The 12145-nt window shown below is 44.7% G+C and overlaps 1 pseudogene across 1 annotated transcript in view; it reads right to left on the reverse strand.

Annotated features, from left to right (window-relative positions):
- The window catches only part of LOC311144091 (inactive phospholipase C-like protein 1), a 50706-nt pseudogene extending 40142 nt beyond the window's left edge, over window positions 1-10564 (reverse strand). Inside the window, exon 1 of the transcript in view lies at window positions 10388-10564. The product of the transcript in view is annotated as an inactive phospholipase C-like protein 1 (transcript). The remainder of the gene's footprint in view (window positions 1-10387) is intronic.
- Window positions 10565-12145: the final 1581 nt, after the last annotated feature.

Here is a 12145-nt window from a genome sequence, read left to right on the forward strand (position 1 = left end):
CTACAGATTTATTCAAATGTATTTTCTCTACTTAAAATGGCAAGATTCTCAAGGTAGGCTACAGTAGAATGATTATTTTTCAAAATGTGTGGTTTTAAGAACCAAAACGCAATTACATTATGTATGCAGACAGTGCTGTTCTTTTTTTCTATTAATCAAATTAGGCCTACACAATAACAAAATATGCAGGCTGTAGCCTACTCGCAGATTGTTTTTGTATGAAGTAGCTCTTATGAAAGAAAATGTTACCGGAGCTACAGTTTATTATTTTTATTGCAGATTCGGGCCGCAATTTATGGATATATATATAGCTAATTTAAATGCAAAACTCCAGTTTGCATTTTCAAGTTAACAGGTCTTGTTCAATGCCCTACGAGATAACACTGCCATATTGAGAAAGATGTGTTCCTACATTATTGTGATGGCTTTATTTGTGACAAAAGAAACAATGCTTTTTCTTAACCTAGCAAGTACAAAATATACATTTTTATTGGGTAAAACAATATTATTCCTCCCATTTTCGATTTTATTTCCTCATTGTCATGCGTCATCCTGGCCACATTCTTAACAGCTTGGCCTGTCAATCGATCACTGTGGGTGGGATTGTCAGGGAAGAGGGCGGGATGTTTGTGAGTCTCAGCATTGGTAGGATTTAAGACCTGTCAATACATTATTGGGGGTGGGATTTTCAGGGAAGGGAGTAGATAGTAATCTAGTCATTAAAACACTTTTTAAATATAATTTATTTTGGCAAAATCTAAGAAAAATAGTTCTGTTCTGTTCATAAATATGGATTCCCCCGTTAAGAAACAGGGTAGAATTGCAGGAAAATTGTTTTAAAAATCATGGAAACACATGCCTGGTAGAGATATGATTCTGAAAGTAACGCACGCATTGTTTGACAAAGTGACTGAAATAAAATTACCCAATTTGAAAAGTAATGCGTTACTTTACTCTGTTACTCATATAAGTAATCTGATTACGTTGCGTGTTACTTTTGTAACGCATTACCCCCAACACTGGTGTTCATGCCTGTGTGTGCATGAGTCAGCCCTGTTCACCCCTAACAGGGCCATCCATCCCATTGCCCTCCAGTTTCCTGTAGGCTCTGCTGTGTTGATCTAAAGGTGTTGATGCAGGCCCAAATCAGCCTTAGTTCTAACTCTCCAGAGCCCTTTTTCAGTCTGCTCCACCCGGAGGTAAAACACCATGCACTAGTGAGCAAACACACAAGCACGCACACACTGCACCATTCACATACACACACTGTGCCACTCACAGCCCTTCCTTTACACTGTAAATCTCTCTCTCTCTGTTTATCGCTCTCTTACACTCTGTTTTCTCTCTCTACGTCCTCTCTGCACATCCCATCTCTACTTTTCTCTTTCCTCCCCTTTCGACATTTCAGTCACATTCTCTACCATTGCACTTCGTTTTGTACAACATGTCCAAACTCTCTCTCTCTTTCTCCCTCCCTCCCTCCCTCCCTCCTTCCTTATCCTGGCATCTTATGTCAAAACAAACACCCAACAGCTCAACTCACTGACAGGGAGTCTAGAAAGATCAAGGTATACTGGTGAAGGTTTAAAGCCAATTAGTACAGAAATAGTTTATGGCAGTCCTGACTCCTACCGCGTTATACTGTATGCTAAATGTGTCAGGGAGGGGATAAAGATGTGGTTGTCCCACTGGCTATCCTAAGTTGAATGCACCAATTTGTAAGTCGCTCTGGATAAGAGCGTCTGCTAAATGACTTAAATGTAAAAATAAAGCATCTTTCATAGATGGCTAAAGAAGCTGTCACAGGGCAAGATTCTATTTGATTCAGGCCAATTCCTCAAGGCAAACACAAACACACACTGACACACGGCCTCATGATGAGCAGCTGTGGTGTGGTGGTGTGAGTTCCAGGTGGGCTGTGGTACCAGTAGGAGGATGACACTAAGGGACAGAGGCCCCAGTATCTCCCCTACACAAACATACGGCAGCCCCCTCCTGCAAAGAATAGCTACACACACACACTCCGATAAACACACGCTCACATACACACTGTCACAGCAGATACATTGTCAGTATTCTTGACCCGGAGCCAAGCGTACTTTGTAAACAAATCATTGTCTAGTGCTGGGCCTCACAGCAGGAGAGCGAGAGGGGGGAGGGAGAGAGAGAGAAATAAAAAAAACAGTGGGACAGAGAAATACAGAGAGAGAGAGAAACAGCGAGAGAGATAAAGAGACAGAGATAAAGAGATATAGAGCGAGAGAGATGGAGGTGGGATACTCCTGTGCCTGAGTCAAAGCCCAGCAAGTTCGGCAGCCGATGTCAAACAAAAACAATGTTTGCCGGCTCAGGCTCAGCCCAGAGAGAGAGATAGAAAAACAAAGTGGGACAGAGAGATACAGAGCGAGAGAGAAACAGCGAGAGAGATAAAGCGACAGAGAGTCTATTCAAACAGACCCCATTTCAAAGGAAGGATCAGGTGTGGCCAATTAGTGGTTGCGGCCAACACACCTGAGCACACTTAACAAGATAGAGGATATAGAGAGTCTGTTGACGCTGAGAACGGAATGTATATGTTTTTAAATAACATTCTTAGAACGTTCTTTGAATGTTACTAATGTTTTCTTGTGGTTTTTATTGAATGTTTTCTTAATGTTCTGAGAACATGACTTTAAATAGAACCATGAGGAAACCTGCAGAAAACATTATTCTGAAGTACTGAAATTCCCACAGAAGAGCGTTGTTTCTTAACGTTCTCTGAACTACTATTTGAGAACATTCCCAGTGTCAAACCAGTTGGAGGACGTTCCTAGAGCATTATCAAAAATGTAATTAAATGTAACCATGTTTGAACTTTTAGGAAATGTTCTGTTAAAGTAAGGAAAAAACAAGAAAATAAAAGTATTTTTGTCAGGTTCCTTAAATGTGCTGAGAATGTTCCAAAGCCAAGCAACTATCCTGCACCATTCCCAAAATGTTGTGGGAAGGTTGTATGCAAAATAATCCTTGGACAACCACGCTCTCACCAAGCTCTAAGAAACCTATGGTTCTGGGAACATTATGTTCTAGCTGGGTTGTCTACACAGCGCTTGGGAGGGCAAGGCAGAAACAAGAGGCATTATAATAATCCAGATTACTTTGATCCAAGACTGACTCGCAGGCAAGGCAGCGGAAGACACAGAGAGCACGAAGGAATCGATTATTCCTTAATATCCTTTCATTGTCCCCCCCCCCACACACACACACACACACACACACACACACAAACACACACACACACTTGCTGTATGCTTATCCAGGGCAACAAGACGAAATCATCCCTTAATAGATATATCTGTCTGTTTGCTGAAGTATTTTAGTGTGAGTGGTTTTTCCCAAGGGCAGAGTGTGTGTAGTGGATCATAGTGTATTTCAGACAGCCCAGTCAGTCCAATTGGTTATGTCACAATATTGGACTTGTTGCACATTTATCTTCTTCTGTTGTGGATGTTTCTAGGCACCTGGTATTATGGTTATTAGTGAAATGGCAGACGGAGACACAGTGTGACCAGTGTAGCCAGCCAGTGTAACTTTCTGGTCATCTAGTGCCTGATCATGTGACTGACTGACTTTTGTTGTTCTATTTTTTATTTTACAGTGACAGAGTGACAGGAAACTTAAGGTGTAGGACCTCTGGACAGAACACTACCTTTCCACAGACCCCAGCTAGCACATTTGGTTCTTTGGAAGTTCTGGGAACGTACACTACCGTTCAAAAGTTTGGGGTCACTTAGAAATGTTGTTGTTTTCGAAAGAAAAGCATTTTTTTTGTCCATTAAAATAACATCAAATTGATCAGAAATACAGTGCAGACATTGTTAATGTTCTAAATGGCTATTGTAGCTGGAAACGGCAGATTTTTTATGGAATATCTACATAGGCGTACAGAGGCCCATTATCAGCAACCATCAGTCCTGTGTTCCAATGGCACGTTGTGTTTGCTAATCCAAGTTTATCATTTTAAAAGGCTAATTGATCATTAGAAAACCCTTTTGCAATTATGTTAGCACAGCTGAAAACTGTTGTGCTGATTAAAGAAGCAATAAAACTGGCCTTCTTGAGACTTGTTGAGTATCTGGACCATCAGCAATTGTGGGTTCGATTACAGGCTCAAAATGTCCAGAAACAAACAACTTTCTTCTGAAACTCGTCAGTCTACTCTTGTTCTGAGAAATGAAGGCTATTCCATGCGAGACATTGCCAAGAAACTGAAGATCTCGTACAACGCTGTGTACTACTCCCTTCACAGAACAGCACAAACTGGCTCTAACCAGAATAGAAAGAGGAGTGGGAGGCCCCAGTGCACAACTGAGCAAGAGGACAAATACATTAGAGTGTCTAGTTTGAGAAACAGATGCCTCACAGGTCCTCAACTGGCAGCTTAATTAAATAGTACCCACAAAACACCAGTCTCAATGTCAACAGTGAAGATGCGACTCCGGGATGCTGACCTAGGCAGAGTTGCAAAGAAAAGGCCATATCTCAGACTGGCCAATAAAAAGAAAAGATTAAGATGGGCAAAAGAACACAGACACTGGACAGAGGAAGATTGGAAAAAAGTGTTAAGGACAGACAAATCGAAGTTTGAGGTGTTTGGATCACAAAGAAGAACATTTGTGAGACGCAGACCAAATGAAAATATGCTGGAGGAGTGCTTGATGCCATCTGTCAAGCATGGTGGAGGCGATGTGGTCTGGGGGTGCTTTGGTGGTGGTAAAGTGGGAGATTTGTACAGGGTAAAAGGGATCTTGAAGAAGGAAGGCTATCACTCCATTTTGCAACGCCATGCCATACCCTGTGGACGGCGCTTGATTGGAGCCAATTTCCTCCTACAACAGGACAATGACCCAAAGCACAGATCAAAACTATGCAAGAACTATTTAGGGAAGAAGCAGTCAGCTGGTTTTCTGTCTATAATGGAGTAGCCAGCACAGTCACCGGATCTCAACCCTATTGAGCTGTTGTGGGAGCAGCTTGACCGTATGGTACGTAAGAAGTGCCCATCAAGCCAATCCAACTTGTGGGAGGTGCTTCAGGAAGCATGGGGTGAAATCTCTTCAGATTACCTAAACAAATTGACAACTAGAATGCCAAAGGTCTGCAAGGCTGTAATTGCTGCAAATGGAGGATTATTTGACGAAAGCAAAGTTTGAAGGACACAATTATTATTTCAATTAAAAATCATTATTTCTAACCTTGTCAATGACTACATTTCCTATTCATTTTGCTATATTTCCTATTCAAACTCATTTCATGTATGTTTTCATGGAAAACAAGGACATTTCTAAGTGACCCCAAACTTTTGAACGGTAGTGTACATTTTTTGTTTCCCATTGGATCGTAGCCATAATTTCTTGACCGGTAAAACTTAAAGTTTGTTAAACATTCAGAGAACGGAAGTGAAAATGTCGCCTGTTCAGGGTACGTTAATTTGTAGGTTGCCGGGAGGTTCTGAGAACGTTTTACTAGGGTTCCCTTAAAGTTTTCCTGTGAGGTTTTATTAATGTTCTGAGAATGGAAATTATGGGTTATTTGAAGGTAATTAAATAATGTTTTGAGAACATTCTCTAAATGTTGTGAATGTTTTGAACAAAATGTAAAGGTTATTTAGAGGTTTTTGAATAACTTAAAACTTTCACTGAATGTTTCAATAAGACTTTTAATAACAATGGTAGCTTATTTTGGGTTAACTGTTTTGAACTCCAAGCACAGATAGGACACATGAAAATTAATTTAGTTAATTTATGCAAACACATTTCTTTTTTATTGTGGCATGGCATCAGTGAGATTTTAACCTATGATCTTCTGTTCTCTATCCATGGAATTAGTCCACTGTGCCACCAGAATGGAGCTAGCATGTTTTTTTTACTCATACAAACCTGTTAATTTTAGCCTATTCAAACAGACCCCATTTCAAAGGAAACAAGCACTCATTAAGATGAGGTGTGGCCAATTAGTGGGCGCAGCCAACACACCTGAACACACTTAACAAGATAGAGGATAGAGTTTTGTTGATGCTGGGAACAGAATGTACTGAATGTTTTAATTAAGAGTCTATTGACGAATCCCCAATCAAAATTCATCAGTTTAAGCAAGCGATATCTGTTTTTTGCATGGGCTGCGTCTCAAATGTCTGTAGCATCCGAACGGTTTGGCCTACAAACTAATATGACCACTCAATTCCAACATTGCAAATCAAAACATTTTAACTTGGTGGAAAAGGAAGACCTACATACTGCTTTATGTGTTCGTGCAGAGGGATTATACAACTCTAGCATTAGATCAACAGGGTGGGCAATAGGCTACCTAGCAATCATACCACACATAAAAGCGTTAAAGCTGCATAAATGTTCAATATTAATCCACAAGAACAAATAGGAATAGCTGATAGGCAGCAGGGAGGCCAGGTGCATCTGTAGCTCAATTGGTAGAGCATGGCGCTTGTAACGCCAGGGTAGTGGGTTCGATCCCCGGGACCACCCATACGTAAAAATGTATGCACACATGACTGTAAGTCGCTTTGGATAAAAGCGTCTGCTAAATGGCATATTATTATTATTGCGCATGAAAGAACAGTGAAGACAAAAAACTCCCCTATTGATCTTGTTTAGGGACAATACAATTAGCCTACCTAGACTAGCCTACAATACCACAATGCAATGAATAATTGCATTATTGTTCTCAAGTGAGTACTCTAGGCTGCAGTGAAAATGTATTTTGAATAACAGTGCAAAAGCCTTGTGATTTGAATGTTTCATTCCATTTGGATTAGTTGAAAGGCACAGTAGCAGGCCAGTCTGGCTGTATTTTTACTTCTGATACTGAGATGCGCTTTCTGTTGCAGTTCATCATTCTTCCAAGTCGTCCTATAATAACCCGGCAGGCCCAGTTATTCAGGAAAGCTTAACGCTCGCTCTGCCTCCTCTCCAATCTGAGCGGCTATTCCTCATGCACCCAGAACCTAACGCTTCAATATAGCCTAACTTTTCACATGTATTACCTTTTATATGTGGTATAAACACAAACAGTCACAATGTTTTCATCTGATTAGGCTATTTCAAAAGTATCCTGTAGGCATGCGCACGTTCGTCCAAAATATAATTCCAGCATCCTCAAAATGGCCTGACATTAACCAGTTTTCCATCCAACCTTTTTATGCGAGTACTTTGGATAAAAAATGTCACGACATCATGGGAAAGCATGCAGTTTATTAGGCTACAGATTAAATAAGTTATGATGAACTTCACAAGGTGGTGAAAGTGCACGGTGATGAGCTTGATGCTCCTTTCAATAAATATAAAGGGTCTTATTCTGGTGACATTTTCACTTCCTGTTGGTGGAAAATTCGTTGCATATATTTTATATAATTATAGATATGGCATCAAAATGTTGAAAATCAGATGTCCCCCTAGCTGAACATTGTCTGCAGCTGGCTCTGATCCTAGTGTAAAGAAACATTTGAAACAAATTGTTATTTGTGGTCGTAAACATTATTTGGAGGTAAATCTATGAGGTGGAGGGTGTGAAAATATTTGTAATGTTGGGGAGGGGGATGCATTTTTGGGGGGTGACACCTTGAGTTGAGTGTACTGGTTTCCCTAAACAACCAAGTCCAGTTGATTACCCAGGTTCCTATCAGAATTCCCCCTCCTTCCTTCGTTCCTTCCTTCCCTCCCTCCCTCCCTCTATTCCCTTCCCTTCCCTCCCTCCCTCCCTCTGTTCCCTTCCCTTCCCTCCCTCCCTCCCTCTGTTCCCTTCCCTCCCTCCCCCCTCCCTCCCTCCCTCCCTCTGTTCCCTTCCCTCCCTCCCTCCCTCCCTCCCTCCCTCCCCTTCCCTCCCTCCCTCCCTCCCTCTGTTCCCTTCCCTCCCTCCCTCTGTTCCCTTCCCTTCCCTCCCTCCCGCCCTCTGTTCCCTTCCCTTCCCTCCCTCCCTCCCTCCCTCTGTTACCCTTCCCTTCCCTCCCTCCCTCCCTCCCTCTGTTACCCTTCCCTTCCCTCCCTCTGTTCCCCTCCCTCCCTCCCTCTGTTCCCTTCCCTCCCTCCCTCCCCCTGTTCCCCCCCTACCTCCCTCCCTCTGTTCTCCTCACTCCCTCCCTCTGTTCCCCTCCCTCCCTCGCTTCCCTTCCCTCCCTCCCTCCCTCCCTCCATCCCTCCCTCCCTCTCTCTCTCTGTTCCCTTCCGTCCCTCCCTCCCTCCGTTCCCCTCCCTCCCTCCCTCCCTCTGTTCCCCTCCCTCCCTCCCTCCCTCTGTTCCCCTCCCTCCCTCCCTCTGTTCCCTTCCCTCCCTCCCTCCCTCTGTACCCTTCCCTCCCTCCCTCCCTCTGTTACCCTTCCCTTCCCTCCCTCCCCCCTCTGTTACCCTCCCTCCCTCCCTCCCTCCCTCCCTCTGTTCCCTTCCCTACCTCCCTCCCTCTGTACTCCTCACTCCCTCCCTCTGTTCCCTTCCCTCCCTCCCTCCCTCTGTTCCCTCCCCTTCCCTCCCCTCCCTCCCTCCCTCCATCCCTCCCTCTCTCTCTCTCCGTTCCCTTCCATCCCTCCCTCCGTCCCTCCCTCCGTTCCCCTCCCTCCCTCCCTCCCTCCCTCCCTCTGTTCCCTTCCCTCCCTCCCTCCCTCCCTCCCTCCCTCTGTTCCCTTCCCCCCTCCCTCTGTTCCCTTCCCTCCCTCCCTCCCTCCCTCCCTCCCTCCCTCCCTCCCTCTGTTCCCTTCCCTCCCTCCCTCCCTCCCTCCCTCCCTCCCTCCCTCCCTCCCTCTGTTCCCTTCCCTTCCTCCCTTCCTCCCTCTGTTCCCCTCCCTCCATCCCTCCTTCCCTCCACGCCTGTCACTGACATCCCTCTCATCCTCTCCTCTCCTCTCTCCATCTGTCCATCACTCGTGACACTTCCTGCCAATATGACAGAGAGAGGTCTCTGTTAGCACAATGAACACATCAGTGCCTCTCAGCTGGGAGGTACACACACACACACAAATTGAAGTATGGAGCCTCCCTATAAGGAAGACACACTAACACATCTCTGGACTGGACATCTATTTAACAGTGATCTATAACATGATCCTCCTGGACTAAAGTGACCGGACATTGGATCACAGCTAGGTGTTCGTGCGGTATGATGTCACCCTGCCCTGGCCTGTAGTTGCAGGTCAGTGGTATAGGGTCAACCACAGGATCAACCACGGTCCATCCTGGATGCAGGCAAGAAGGACTGATATTGGAATTTAAATCTGTGCTGGTGAGAGCTGCTTTTAAAGACAAAGTCTATGAGGGTGTGTTTTAGCATAACAGAAATTCAAAAATGTAGCAAGGTGTTCTCCACTATAACTCCACTATGGATAAAGTGTGTGTAATGGCACGGATTAGGCACAGGTTTGGCATGTGAATAGGAATGTGTGATGCGCTGTGTGGGCCTGAACTGAGATTACCCGGCGCATGGCATGGAATGCACGGTGTTGTTCGGAGTAGGTGTTGTTCGGAGTAGGTGCGGGCGGGCGTCACATGTTGAATGAACAATGTGTAGCCTACATTATTTGGCGCATAGCAGGAAATATGCCGTGCATATCCACAGTTAAAATCTCAACGATACCACATGGTAGTAGTAGTAGTTATTTTGAGTGCGTATTGAGTGAGTAAATTATACTGTGCATTACAGAAGTGAGTGGCACCTGCTGTTGCCTAAGGTGTATATCCAAAGTGACCAATAGGCCTAGGCTACGTCATTTCAGTTTCAGAACACCATTATAGCCCATCACCCCCTGCACTTTCTCTCCTTGAAAAATAGATAAAGTTCTTATATGTCCTCAATAACAATTGTCATCCAGTGTGAGGCATTAAGTCTGAGAACCAAACTGAGACCATTTCTGAAGACTAGTCTACATTTCGATCCCCGGGACCACCCATACACAAAAAAATGTATGCACGCATGACTGTAAGTCGCTTTGGATAAAAGCGTCTGCTAAATGGCATATTATTATTATATTATATGGCATTTGTCTGGTGATTGTTCACACGTTAATGTAATCACAACCCTCTGTAGCCTATCCTACTTCTATTAAATATTGACAGTCCTTTATCCCGCGGCTCCATGTTGAGTGTCTGTTGCAGAGATATTTGAAGTAGATGACTACACATTATGAACAGTACAATGGGAGGCTCCAGTGCATCTATTAGGCCTATGGTTTTTCAATTTACAGCCTGGGTATTTGGTTTTCTTTGGGTGAACTAAGGTAAACAATTGGTGGCTCTGGTAAAGGCAGGCGCTTGTGTGAGACAGGTCTGTTAACCGAAATCTCTCAGATAGATTTGCCAATGCCATCACATGTAGCCTTAACAATCACCTCAATAAACTCAACTCTTACCTTGATTATGCTGCTCCTGCGGGGGGCTGCCCTCACTGCCTCCAGGACGATGATGTCGTTGTCCTGGCCGGGGAGGATGACTCCGCTTCGCCTGCCTGTCCTGGACGCTCTCGGCGGGATGATCTCAGGAGCGCCATCATCGCACAGCCCGTCACCATAACGCTCTTGCTCCGACATCTTCTCAACAGAAGCCCAAGTTCAAGTTCAGGTTAGGAAATCACTCAATTTTACGTATTGCCTCGGAAGAAGTCTGCGTTCGTCGTTGGTTGTTTATGGGTGCCATTTATTTACAGAAGTGCCCGGGTATTGGGGGGGTCTGCTGCGCCTTTCCAAAAACATGAACCACGGAACTCGACTCCAGCTCATCTGGCCTCGGGCGGTTCCGTTAGTCCGTTAGAGCGTCCCCGGTCCGGCAGTCAGGTAGGTTAATTACTTAAATGTCCTTAATTAGTCCATCACATCCAGTCTCTCCAGTGTCCACAAAGTCGACCTGTATAGCCTACTATCTGGGATAGAATAAAATAATTGGGTGGGGAACACCCACCACAGACAGTCGGAAATGTTGGGAAATCAAAACACCACTGACGCGCAGACTTGAATGTAAATTGGTTTTGATAACGGGTTTAACCCAAAATACTATACATTCCCGAGGGACGTGTTTTTCGCGCAACAAGTCCGATCAGTTTCACAGATTGCCAGCAGCAGCCCTACCTCTCCATGAAAGAAAGCGCTGTCCTGGATGCTTCCAAATATGCTCTTTCACACACAATGTTAGGTGAACTTTGGGAAGAGGAAACTTCGCAATAAAAATCGTTAAAAACAACAAACCTATTTAGGTGTAGGTTACCCAAAGTAGCCTACTCAGTCAACCTTACCATCACCGACACAGTTACCAATGTGCAAGGCAGCACACTTTACGCTGTGATATATGATTTCTGTTAGGGAGAACAAGACTTATTTATATTACATAGTTCCATACATTGACTGAGATCTCAAAGTACTGAGCTGCTAATCGCTTATAGTCGAGTCTGCAACAGCCGATTTTGACGAGAATGAGGAACACAACTGACAGTTACGCCGCATCTAGTCCTCCCTACCTCTCTGGCCCTGCCCTCCGTCTTATACTAGAAATCATGATTGACGCGTCATGCGACCAATACGCACGGGTATTTGGCACTCGTAGCGCCAAAAAGCACGTAGTTAACAAACCAAAACTCGTGGATGGGTGGAGTCAGAAGTCGCGGGCTCTGGAATGCCTTACATTTAGGAAGCGTTCCAGATGTTCTTGTCCGGAGGAAAGGGCTAGGGGCAGCGGAGCCGAGGAAAAGGAAGGAGGGACACACTAGAGCAGGGTACCCCAGGCGGCCCGCAGGCTGAATTTGGCCCAATTTTTTTAAATGTATTGTTGGACTACTAAGCTACACTACATGACCAAAAGTATGTGGACACCTGCTAGTCGAACATCACATTCCAAAATCAGGGGCATTAGTATGGAGTTGGTCCCCCCTTTGCTACTATAACAGCCTCCACTCTTCTGGGAAGGCTTTCCACTAGATTGCTGCGGGGACTTGCTTCCATTAAGCCACAAGCACATTAGTGAGGTCGGGCTTTGATTTTGGGTGATTAGGCCTGGCTTGCAGTCAGCGTTCCAATTCATCGCAAAGGTGTTTGATGGGGTTGTGGTCAGGGCTCTGTGCAGGCCAGTCAAGTTCTTCCACACCGATCTCAACAAACCATTTCTGTATGGACCTCGCTTTG

This window comes from Coregonus lavaretus, assembly GCF_964263955.1.
Source record: "Coregonus lavaretus genome assembly, chromosome: 16".
NCBI classification, from domain to species: domain Eukaryota; kingdom Metazoa; phylum Chordata; class Actinopteri; order Salmoniformes; family Salmonidae; genus Coregonus; species Coregonus lavaretus.